Source organism: Hordeum vulgare, chromosome 1H, assembly GCF_904849725.1.
Source record: "Hordeum vulgare subsp. vulgare chromosome 1H, MorexV3_pseudomolecules_assembly, whole genome shotgun sequence".
Taxonomy (NCBI): Eukaryota; Viridiplantae; Streptophyta; class Magnoliopsida; order Poales; family Poaceae; genus Hordeum; species Hordeum vulgare.
Window position 1 is genome coordinate 363,417,119 of NC_058518.1, and position 12,373 is coordinate 363,429,491.

Consider the following 12,373-nt stretch of genomic DNA (forward strand, 5'->3'; position numbering starts at 1 on the left):
TCCTATGTGCAATATTTGACAAATAATGCAGCAACTACTAACATAATTCCAACAGACTTTTAGCATCACTATGAGTGAGAAAGTCACATCATAGTCAACTCTTTGATCTTGTCGAAAACATCTTTGCAACAAGTTGAGCTTTTCTTAATAGTCACTTATCACCATCATCGTGTGTCTTCCTTTTAAAGATCCATATTTACTTAATAGTCTTACTACCATCAAGCATATCTTCCAAAGTCTACACTTTGTTTTATACATGGATTCTCTCTCGGATTTCATGGCCTCCACCCATTTGTCGGAATCCGGGCCCACCATTGCTTCTCCATAACTCGTAGGTTCATTTTTGTTTAACAACATGACCTCCAAGACAGGGTTACCGTACCACTCTGTAGTAGTACGCGACCTTGTCGACCTACGAGGTCTGTAGTAACTTGATCTGATGCTCAATGATCACTATCATCAGCTTTCCACTTCAATTGGTGTAGGCGCCACAGGAACAACTTCATGCGCCCTGCTACACACTCGTTGAAGTGGTGGTTCAATAACCTCATCAAGTTCTATCACCCTCCCACTCAATTTTTTCGAGAGGAACCTTTCCTTGAGAAAGAACCCATTTCTAGAAACAAACACTTTGCTTCCGGATCTGAGGTAGGAGATGTACCCAACTGTTTTGGATATCCTATGAAGATGCATTTATCCGCTTTGGGTTCGAGCTTATCAAACTGAAACTTCTCCACATAAGTGTCGCAGCCCCAAACTTTCAAGAAATGACAGCTTAGATTTCTCTAAACCTCAATCTATACTGTGTCATCTCAACGGAGGTACGCGGTGCCCTATTTAAAGTGAATGCGGTTGTCTCTAATGTATAACCCATAAACGATAGTGGTAATTCGATAAGAGACATCATAGTATGCACTATATCCAATAGGGCGTGGCTATGACGTTTAGACACATCATCACACTATGGTGTTCCAGGTGACATGAACTGCGAAACAATTTCCACATTGTCTTAACTGCGTACCAAAACTCGTAACTCAGATATTCATCTCTATGATCATATCGCAGACAATTTATCCTCTTGTCACGACGATCTTCACTCTAAAATAGCCTTGAACTTTTCAATATTTCAGACTTGTGATTCATCAAGTAAATACTCTTGTATCTACTTAAATCGTCAGTGAAGTAAGAACATAACGATATCCATTGCGTGCCTCATCACTTATTAGACTGCACACATCAAAATGTATTACTTCCAACAAGTTACTATCTTGTTTCATCTCAATGAAAACAAGGCCTTGCTCCTGTGGTATGATTTGCATGTCACAAGTAATTCAAAATCAAGTGAGTATAAAGATCCATCAGCATGGGCCTCTTCATGCAATTTATACCAACACGACTCACGCGGCAGTGCCACAAGAAGTGGTACTATCATCATTACCTTGTATTTTTGGCACCAATGTCATGAACATGTGTAACACTACGATCGAGATTCAATAAACCATCGAAGGTGATTATTCAAGCAAATAGAGTAACCATTATTCTCTTTAAATGAATAATCGTATTGCAGTAAACACGATCAAATCATGTTCATGCTTAACGCAAGCACCGAATAACAATTATTTAGGTTTAACACCAATCCCGATGGTAGAGGGAGCGTGCGACGTTTGATCATATCAACCTTGGAAACACTTCCAACACGTATCGTCACCTCGCCTTTAGCTAGTTTCCGTTTTATTCCGTAGCTTTTATTTTGTGTTACTAATCACTTAGCAACCGAACCGGTATCCAATACCCTTGCGCTACTAGGAGTACTAGCAAAGTACACATCAACATCATGTATATCAAATGTACTTCTTTCGACTTTGCCAGCCTTCTTATCTACCAAGCATCTAGGGTAGCGCCGCCTCAGTGACCGTTCCCCTCATAACAGAAGCACTAAGTCTCGGGTTTGGGTTTAATCTTGGGTCTCTTTCATTAGTGCAGCAACTGTTTTGCCGTTTCACGAAGTATCCCTTCTAGCCCTTGCCTTTCTTGAAACTTAGTGGTTTTACTAACCATCAACTATTGATGCTCCTTATTGATATCTACTTTCACAGTGTCAAACATCGCGAATCGCTCCAGGATCATTGTATCTATCCTTGATATGTTATATTTCATCACGAAGCTCTCACAACTTGGTGGCAGTGACTTTGGAGAACTATCACTATCTCATCTAGAAGATTAACTCCCACTTGATTCAAGCGTTTGTCGTACTCAGACAATCTGAGCACACGCTAAACGATTGAGATTTTATCCTTTACTTCATGGACAAAGAATCTTGTCGGAGGTCTCATACCTCTTAACAAGGGCACAAGCATGAAATCACAATTTCATATCTTTAGAACATATCTTATGTTCCGTGACGTTTCAAAACATCTTCGGCGCCTTGCTTCTAAGCCATTAAGTATTTTGCACTGAACTATCGCGTAGTCACCAAAAACGTGTATGTCGGATGTTCACAACATCCACAGACGACGCTCGAGGTGCAGCACACCGAGTGGTGCATTAAGGACATAAGCCTTCTACGCAGCAATGAGGACAATCCTCAGTTTTACAGACTTAGTCCGCAAAGTTTGCTACTATCAACTTTCAACTAAATTTTCTCTAGTAACATATAAAAACAGTAGAGCTATAGCGCAAGCTACATCGTAATTCGCAAAGACCATTAGACTATGTTCATGACAATTAGTTCAATGAATCATATTACTTAAGAACTCCCACTCAAAAAGTACATCTCTCTAGTCATTTGAGTGGTACATGATCCAAATCCACTATCTCAAGTCCGATCATCACGTGATTCGAGAATAGTTTCAATGGTAAGCATCTCTATGCTAATCATATCAACTATATGATTCATGCTCGACCTTTCGGTCTCATGTGTTCGGAGGCCCATGTATGTACATGCTAGGCTCGTCAAGTTTAACCCGAGTGTTCCGCGTGTGCAACTGTTTTGCACCCGTTGTATGTGAACGTTGAGTCTATCACACCCGATCATCACGTGGTGTCTCGAAACGACGAACTGTCGCAATGGTGCACAGTCGGGGAGAACACAATTTCGTCTTGAAATTTTAGTGAGAGATCACCTCATAATGCTACCGTCGTTCTAAGCAAGATAAGGTGCATAAAGGATTAACATCACATGCAATTCATAGGTGACATGATATGGACATCATCAAGTGCTCCTTGATCTCCATCACCAAAGCACCGGTATGATCTTCTTGTCACCGGCGCCACACCATGATCCCGATCATCATGATCTCCATCATCGTGCTGCCATCGAGGTTGTCGTGTATGCTATGCTATTACTACTAAAGCTACGTCCTAGCAATATAGTAAACGCATCTGCAAACACAAACGTTAGTTTAAAGACAACCCTATGGCTCCTGCCGATTGCCGTAGCATCGACGTGCAAGTCGATATTAACTATTACAACATGATCATCTAATACATCCAATATATCACATCACGTCGTTGGCCATATCACATCACAAGCATTCCCTGCAAAAACAAGTTAGGCGTCCTCTAATTGTTGTTACATGTTTTACGTGGTTGCCATGGGTATCTAGTAGGACCGCATCTTACTTACGCAAACACCACAACGGAGATGTATGAATTGCTATTGAACCTCTCTCCAAGGACCTCCTCGGTCAAATGCGATTCAACTAAAGTTGGAGAAACCGACACTCGCCAGTCATCTTTGAGCAACGGGGTTGCTCGTAGCGATGAAACCAGTCTCTTGTAAGCGTACGACTAATGTCGGTCCAAGCCGCTTCGATCCAACAATACCGAGGAATCAAGAAACGACTAAGGAGGGCAGCAAATCGCACATCACCGCCCACAAAAACTTTTGTGTTCTACTCGAGATAACATCTATGCATGAACCTAGCTCATGATGCCACTGTCGGGGAACGTCGCATGAGAAACAAAAAATTTCCTACACACACGCAATTCCTATCATGGTGATGTTCATCTACGAGAGGAGATTCAGATCTACATACCCTTGTAGATCGCACATCGGTAAGCGTTAAGAAACGCGGATGATGTAGTGGAACAACTTGCGTGATTCAAATCACCGTAGTCGTACACTCCATCCCACGATCTCATCATGATCCATCCCATGAACTTCATCGCGATCCGTCCCGCGATCTCATCACGATCCGTCCCGCGAACTTCATCGCGATCCGTCCCGCGATCTCATCACGATCCTTCCTGATCTAGTGCCGAACGGACGGCACCTCCTCGTTCAGCACACGTGCAGCGCGATGATGATCTCGTCCTTCTTGATCTAGCAAGAGAGACAGAGAGGTAGATGAGTTCTCCTGCAGCGTGACGGTGCTTCGGAAGTTGGTGGTGATCTATCCCAGCAGGGCTCCGCCCAAGCTCCGCAGAAATACGATCTAGAGGAAAAACCGTGGAGGTATGTGGTCGGGCTGTCGTGGCAAAGTTGTGTCAAATCAGCCCTAATACCCCAGTATATATAGGAGGGAGGGGAGGGACCTTGACTTGAGGCTCAAGGGAGCCTCAAGGGTTCGGCCGAAGGGGGAGGAGGAGTCCCTCTCCAATTCGGTTTGGAGGGGGCGGAGTCCTCCTCTTTTGTCCCACCTCCTCTCCTTTTTTTCTTTTCTCCCTTATTGGTTTTTTCCGTCTTCCTGCGCAAGGGCCCTCTTGGGCTTACCCACCAGCCCACTAAGGGCTGGTGTGCCCCCACAAAACCTTTGGGCTTCTTCTCGGTGGGTGGGTCCCCTCCCGGTAGAACTCCGGAACCCATTCGTCATTCCCGGTACGATGCCGGTAATGCCCGAAAACCTTCCGGTAACCAAATGAGACAAACCTATATATCAATCTTCGTTTCCGGACCATTTCGGAAACCCTCGTGATGTCCGTGATCCCATACGGGACTCCGAACAACATTCGGTAACCAACCATATAACTCAAATACGCATAAAACATCGTCGAACCTTAAGTGTGCAGACCCTGCGGGTTCGAGAACTATGTAGACATGACCCGAGAGACTCCTCGGTCAATATCCAATAGCGGGACCTGGATGCCCATATTGGATCCTACATATTCTGTGAAGATCTTATCGGTTGAACCTCAGTGTCAAGGATTCATATAATCTCGTATGTCATTCCCTTTCTCCTTCGGTATGTTACTTGCCCGAGATTCGATCATCGGTATCCGCATACCTATTTCAATCTCGTTTACCGGCAAGTCTCTTTACTCGTTCCGTAATACAAGATCTCGTGACATACACTAAGTCACATTTCTTACAAGGCTTGTGAGTGATGTTGTATTACCGAGTGGGCCCCGAGATACCTCTCTGTCACACGGAGTGACAAATCCCAGTCTTGATCCATACTAACTCAATGGACATCTTCGGAGATACATGTAGAGCATCTTTATAGTCACCCAGTTACGTTGTGACGTTTGATACACACAAGGTATTCCTCCGGTGCCAGTGAGTTATATGATCTCATGGTCATAGGAATAAATACTTGACACGCAGAAAACAGTAGCAATAAAAATGACACGATCAACTTGCTACGTACATTAGTTTGGGTCTAGTCCATCACATGATTCTCCTAATGATGTGATCCCGTTATCAAGTAACAACACTTGCCTATGGTCAGGAAACCTTGACCATCTTTGATCAACGAGCTTGTCAACTAGAGGCTTACTAGGGACATTATTTTGTCTATGTATCCACACAAGTATTGTGTTTCCCATAAATACAATTATAGCATGGATAATAAACTATTATCATGAACAAAGAAATATAATAATAACTATTTTATTATTGCCTCTAGGGCATATTTCCAACAGTTACACTTGAGCAAGAAAATGATTTATTGAAAGGGATTATAGAGAGAGGTGTCTTCAATAGTCTTGCCGGAAGCAAGAAATTCGAGGAAATTGTGCGCAAGCAATGAGGACATCGGAAGAAGCAAGGTGTTGGCTACTTCAATGCCACCGGAGTTGAATGGAAGAAGGTAAATATCCCATCATGAAGTTTGTTCCCCAAAAGAAGAAGTATGACCCTACTATCCTGAAGGTAAAAAGCTCTCGAGATGACCCTCTACCACAAGACCATAAGGTCAAGGGCAAGCTTCAAGAGGAGATTAACTTATTTTAGGAAGAACCCCAAGCTGAGGTCAAGTGGATTCCCAAGGACACTACTAGCACGACTTCATTTAGTGTTACCACAGCTCCAAGGATCCCCATCAAGTTGATGTGGGTTCCCAAGAAGAAGAACTAAAAGAGTTCTTGAGAGGGGTGACTCTGCCAATGAAATCCACTCTTATTCATTTTGGCAAGAACTATATGCAATCGACTCCAACCATATGCGCATTAGTTCAAGGATCCACACATTCCCTCGTAGGTAAGCAAGGGACAAGGTAATTAATGTATCTTTGGAAATTGTTACATCCATTTTGCATCATGTTTTGTTAATGTTATTTTAGTGTTTTTATGCATTTTACCACTTGGAGGAGTAATTCTAATGCCTTTTCCCTCATAATATGCAAGGTTTACATCAAGTGGGAGAATACCGGTAGATGGAATTCTAGACCTGAAAAAGCTACCTCAGATATACCTAATCTGCACACCTATAATTGAGCTAAAAAATTTATGGGAATTTATTTTAGAATATATAAAAAATACTGGAACGAAGAAGTACCGGAGGGGGGTCACCAGGCGGCCACTAGACACTAGGGCGCGCTAGGGACCCCTCACGTGACCTGATGTCTAGTGGGCCACCTAGCCCACCTCTGGCCCCCATCTTCTGGTATATATTCTCCTCCGACCTGAAAATTTGAAGGAGAGGACTTTCGGGATGAAGTGTCGCCGTTTCGACGCGGAATCTGGGCAGGAGCACTTTTGCGCTCCGGTGGAGCGATTCCGCCGGAGGAACTTCCCTCCCGGAGGGCGAAATCATGGACGTCGTCATCACCAACAACCCCCTTATTTTGGAGATGCCAATATTCATCAACATCTTCACCAACACCATCTCTTATCAAAACCCTAGTTCATCTCTTGTACTCAATCTTGTGCCGGAACCTCGGATTGGTACCTGGTGTGTGTCAAGTAGTGTTAATTACATCTTGTAGTTGATGCTTTATGGTTTAATTGGTGGAAGATTATATGTTCAGATCCATTATGCTATTCAATACCTCTCTGATCATGAACATGCTTATTACTTGTGAGTAGTTACTTTTGTTCTTGAGGCCACGGGATAAATCATGTTGCAAGTAGTCATCTGAAGTTGATATTCGTTCGATATTTTGATGATATGAATGTTGTGATTCCCTTAGTGGTGTTATGTAAACATAGACTACATAACACTTCACCATATTTTGGCCTAAGGGAATGCATTGTGGAGTAGTAATTAGAGGGTGGGTTGCGAGAGTGACAGAAACTTAAATCCCAGTCTATGCACTACTTCGTAAGGAGCTGATTTGGATCCGTATGTTTAATGCTATGGCTAGAATTTATTCTTAATAATTTTCTTGTAGTTGTCGATGCTTGTGGGAGGGTGAATCATAAGTGGGAGGTTTGTTCAAGTAAGAACAAAACCTAAGCCCCGGTCCACCCACATGTTAAATTATCAAAATACCGGACGTGAATTAACCTAACATGACGAAATGACTAGATGAAATTCCCGTCTGCCCTCAAGAACGCTTTGCCTATTATAAGAAATTGTTTTGGCATGTCCTTTGCACAAAAGGATTGGGCTACCTTGGTGGACCTATCGTTAAATTGCTACTTGTCACTTGTTACGATTATCTTGCTATCAAACAACTTGTTACCACCATTTCAATGCTTGCAGAAGTTACCTTGCTGAAAACCGCTTGTCATTTGCTTCTGCTCCTTGTTGGGTTAGACACTCTTACTTATCGAAAGGACTACGAGTGACCCCTATACCTGTGGATCATCAGACACCATCTCACATGAGTTATATTATGTGTCCATAGATATTCTTGTATATGTTCCTTGTGCTTTGGGACTAACCCATGTAGGTGAGAAGAGTAAGAAATAACAAGGGTTGCTCTCAACTCAAGATGGTCTTCATCAACAATGAGCATCCACCACTACTACACATATTTGAAGTCTTCTACGACAAAACCCATGGTTAGTTTATCCCTCTTAGGGGGGATGCCACATCAAGGGGGAGCTTTACTCTAAGACTTGAGTATAATCATCTCTTAAAGATGTGAACACATTGAAAGCTTTATGTAAAATTGGTAACCCCACGTGTGCTTAAACAATGAGTATGACCTATGATCAAGTATTCTTGCTTGGCTCGTAAGTCAGTATACTCATATATAGATGACTTCATCATTGCCAAAGTGCTTGTAGATACTGGAGTGTCTGTGCATGTTCACCATGTTTTAGTTAACATCTTATTGTGTGAGCATGTTGGTATGCATATTTTGCTCATATGAGGATATCCAATTGTTGTTATTTGGCTTTTTTTATTTAGCCAATTGGATATACAAGAATGCCTAAGTACCTCTCTCTAGCTATCTATGCTTTCTCGTCTCAAATTTTATTCATGCTACATCACAAAAGATGAGCAAGAACTTTAGGGACACTCTATGTGAGGAGCACTCGGAGATCCGTCTCGACAAGGGCTGACTTCCAAAACCTCCCAAAAGCAACTCAGTATGACCAAACTCATAAACTCGGTCCCGTCGAAGCCTAGGGTTGATCAGGTTTTTATTATCTCGGTACCACCGATTTTTCCTTTTTGCCCTCACCGAGTTTTACTATCTGCTCACAGTTATGGAACTCGGTGGCACCGAAAATTCCAACTCGATGTCACCGACACCCAGGGGGTATATAACCTGCGGACCCAATGTTTGAAATACATCTTTAAACTTTGCCTCCCGCACCTCCTCGCTGCCGAGCCCTAGTCCTCAGGACACCACCTTGACTCTCCGATCCGCCCTCGCCACCGGAATCCTTGCCGTCGACGGGAATCAACACCGTCGTCGTCGTCGTAGCGGATCCATCACCAAGCTAGGGTATGGATCTGACCCCTCTTTGTGCTCGCATCTCCAATTCATGCGCAAATAGTTTTTATTTGAATTATGTCCACGATTGCAATAGCTCTATCTAGAAGATAGTTCATGTAGATTAGAGAATGCAAAAGAACTTAGGGTTAGCCGTCCGCAAAACCGAATCTCGGTGTCACCGATTCAGAAAAGTCGGTCTTATCGGTTTTGTTTAGGGCTACTGAGAACAGTCTCGGTGAAACCGAGTATCTCTTTTTGGTTTCCAAGTTTATGTTAAACAGAATATCACTCTCGGTAGCTCCGAAATTTTGACTAGGTTGAACCGAAAGCCCTTTTTGCTGAATGTTAAATCTAAATTTGCAGAGCTCAAATGTTTGCAAACTTCTGATTTTTGTGATGCTCATCCATTCCATCTTTTCTAAATCTTTTCATAGGGTCTGCTTGTCTGCTTGGTTGTCTGTTAGTATGTCAAGATCAGAGGATAGTCAGAACAACTTCAGTGAGCCCAATGCTGAGATGGATTCAGGCACTAGTCCAGAGAGAACAACTTCTGACTCAGGTACTCCTAGCTCCCATTGTTTCCCAAGGCAGCTACCAAGTCCAGGAAGAAGCTAAATTCAGATGAAGAAGATTCTTATTTTATCCCAGAGGAGATTTCTTCTCATAAGCAGAAGGAGAAGACCACAGTCAGGAAGACTGTGAGGAAGGAGTATGCCAGACCTGCTGATGTGAGATCTCCAGAGGCCACTGAGAGAGGATTGAAGATCTTTCTTGGAGCCCCCTCTTCTAGGCTTGCTTAGAAGCCAAGTTAGAAAAGAGCCACGAAGAGAGTAGTGCATGTTGTTGGAAGGCCAACTTCTATGTATGAAGACCCAGCAGAAGACGTTGAGGGAGAGGAGGAAGAGATTCCAGATGATGTCCCTCCTGCTAATAAGAAGAAGCTTATGGTTGATGCTATGCCAAAGAAGTCTGCACCTAAGCCTTCAGCTCCTAAGAAGCCTATAGCTCTCAAGAGGACTACCAAGGACATTCCTGCAAGAGATGAACAAAGGCTCTGCATCCAGAGAGTTCACTTCTGAGGAAGAAGGGGAAGCACCATTGCTGATGAAACTTACATCTCATATGCCATTGCACAATGCTGCTCATCATGTTGGCGAGGATATGAAGAGGCAGAGGGATCAATTATTGAGATAGTGGAGGTCTGCAGATCCATATGCTATGAGGAGAAGAACTGTTGTTGATTCTCGTTTTCACACTAAGGAGAAACAAGATTTCTATGAGACAGTGTTGCTTGACAAGAGTCCTGCAGTCAGTGACATGCGATATATTGATTGGGAATATATCAAGGACAATGAGGACTACTTTCCTCATGTGACAGAAAATTTTAGGCTAGTTGATATTGAAGATTTTGTTGGCGGAGAGATGACTCCCGGGAATGATGAGATGATCGTGCAATTCTATTCAACTCCTCATTTTTATCCTAATGGAAGGATAGTTTTGATCACAGAAGGTCATTGGTATGAATCTACCATAGATGAGTGGGCCACTATCATTGGTGCCCCAAAGGCACAAGAGGGAGACTTGGATGTGTACTCAGAGTCCAAGATGAATCACAACTCCATGTCAAACATGTACAATCCAGTGCCCCATAAGTATGTGAAGACACATAAATTTGGCTCTGTTTATTTTCTGCAAGCAGGAATACCAACTACGAACAACATTTTGGGACACACCCTGATGCCCAAGTCAGGAGATGATAAGAAGATCAGAGGTTATTCCACTAACATGCTGCACTATCTAGACACCCACACCCGGTTCCGTGTGATGGACTTGATAGTAGAGACTGTCAGGAGGACTGCTGCAGATCAAAAAAGATCTTGTGGATATGCACCTTATATTCAGATTCTCATCAATGCCAAGATTGGCAAGCATGCATATCAACTTGATCGTCCGCACCTGCCACTTTAGCTAGAGTTTGAGGACAACGTAGTCGTGATGGACCCTAGCCATCTCAGCTCAGCTTCAACACGTCAAGCAACAGAGGCAACAGAGGTAGAGGCAGCTAGAGATGCTCTCGCACCAGCTCCACAACTTAGGACCAGAGAGGAGCAGATCTCTTTTCTTGTCAGCACCATCCAAGGGATGGAGAAGAAAATTTCTGAGATCTTGCTGAACGAGAAGAGCCTTGAGAGGATTGTGGAAACAAAATTCCATGACTTGAATGTTAAGGTGACGGAGTTAACTACCACTGTTTAGCAGCTCCAGCATGAAGTTGATTCTGTGCAGATTCCCCATTCCACCAATGATGATGAAGAGTCGCCTCTTCCCACGACTACTCAGTTCACGATCCAGACTAGGTCAGCAGCCGTGCTAGTTCCGGAAGCAAGACCAACTTCATCAGCTCAAGCTTGAGCACCATTATCTTTAGCTCCAGCTCCTGCACGTTCAGTGTCTACACCTCCAGCTCCAAGGACATCCACATAAGCCTTCACTGACGCTCTTTTGTCCACTCCATCGACTTCCACTGTAGGAGATCGATTCCAGAGAAATGATCAGTTCTAGACCTTTGAACTTTTTGGTAACTTTTTGCCAAAGGGGGAGAAGTGTATAGATCAATTAGGGCTTCAAGAGAAAGAGAGCTTTGCCTTTTTATTTGCTCTTTTTGGTTTTACAAAACTTCTGGTTGACTTAATCTTTCATGTTTGATCATACGCTTTGATTGTTGATGCTACTATGTTATACCTTTGATTGTTGATGCTACTATGTTATACTTTTGAGCTATGTTATAACTTCTGGTTGACTTAATCTTTCTCGCTTTGATTGTTGCGCTTCATTGAGTATATCTTTTATCGAAGCTTTGATCTATATGTTATCATCAATTATCAAAAAAAATGGGAGATTGAAAGCACAATTGCTCCCTAAGATGGTTTTGGTAATTAATCACAACATATGCATAATTGAACTAATGATCTTATCTAAGTATATTTCAGAAAAGTTCAAAGGTGCATTGGCCAAAGGATTGTGAGGAGAAACCCCTTGATGCAAGGAAAGGAATATGAATGGCTCAACCTTCAAGCAAGACGACTCTACATTTTACATTTGTTTTTTTGTCGAGAGTACGCCAATGACGTACCATATTTTTATAGAAGGCAGAAAGAATATTTACAAGACGCTAGCGTCGAATGCAAACATTCGAGCCAGCCAACTCCATACAAACAGACTAAGGCTACTGTCTCACAAAACGTTGAAGACCTCCTACTCCTATCCCTGCCGTCCTAAGATCCTGCACCTCCTTCCCAATTTGGCCCAACAGTTGCGTA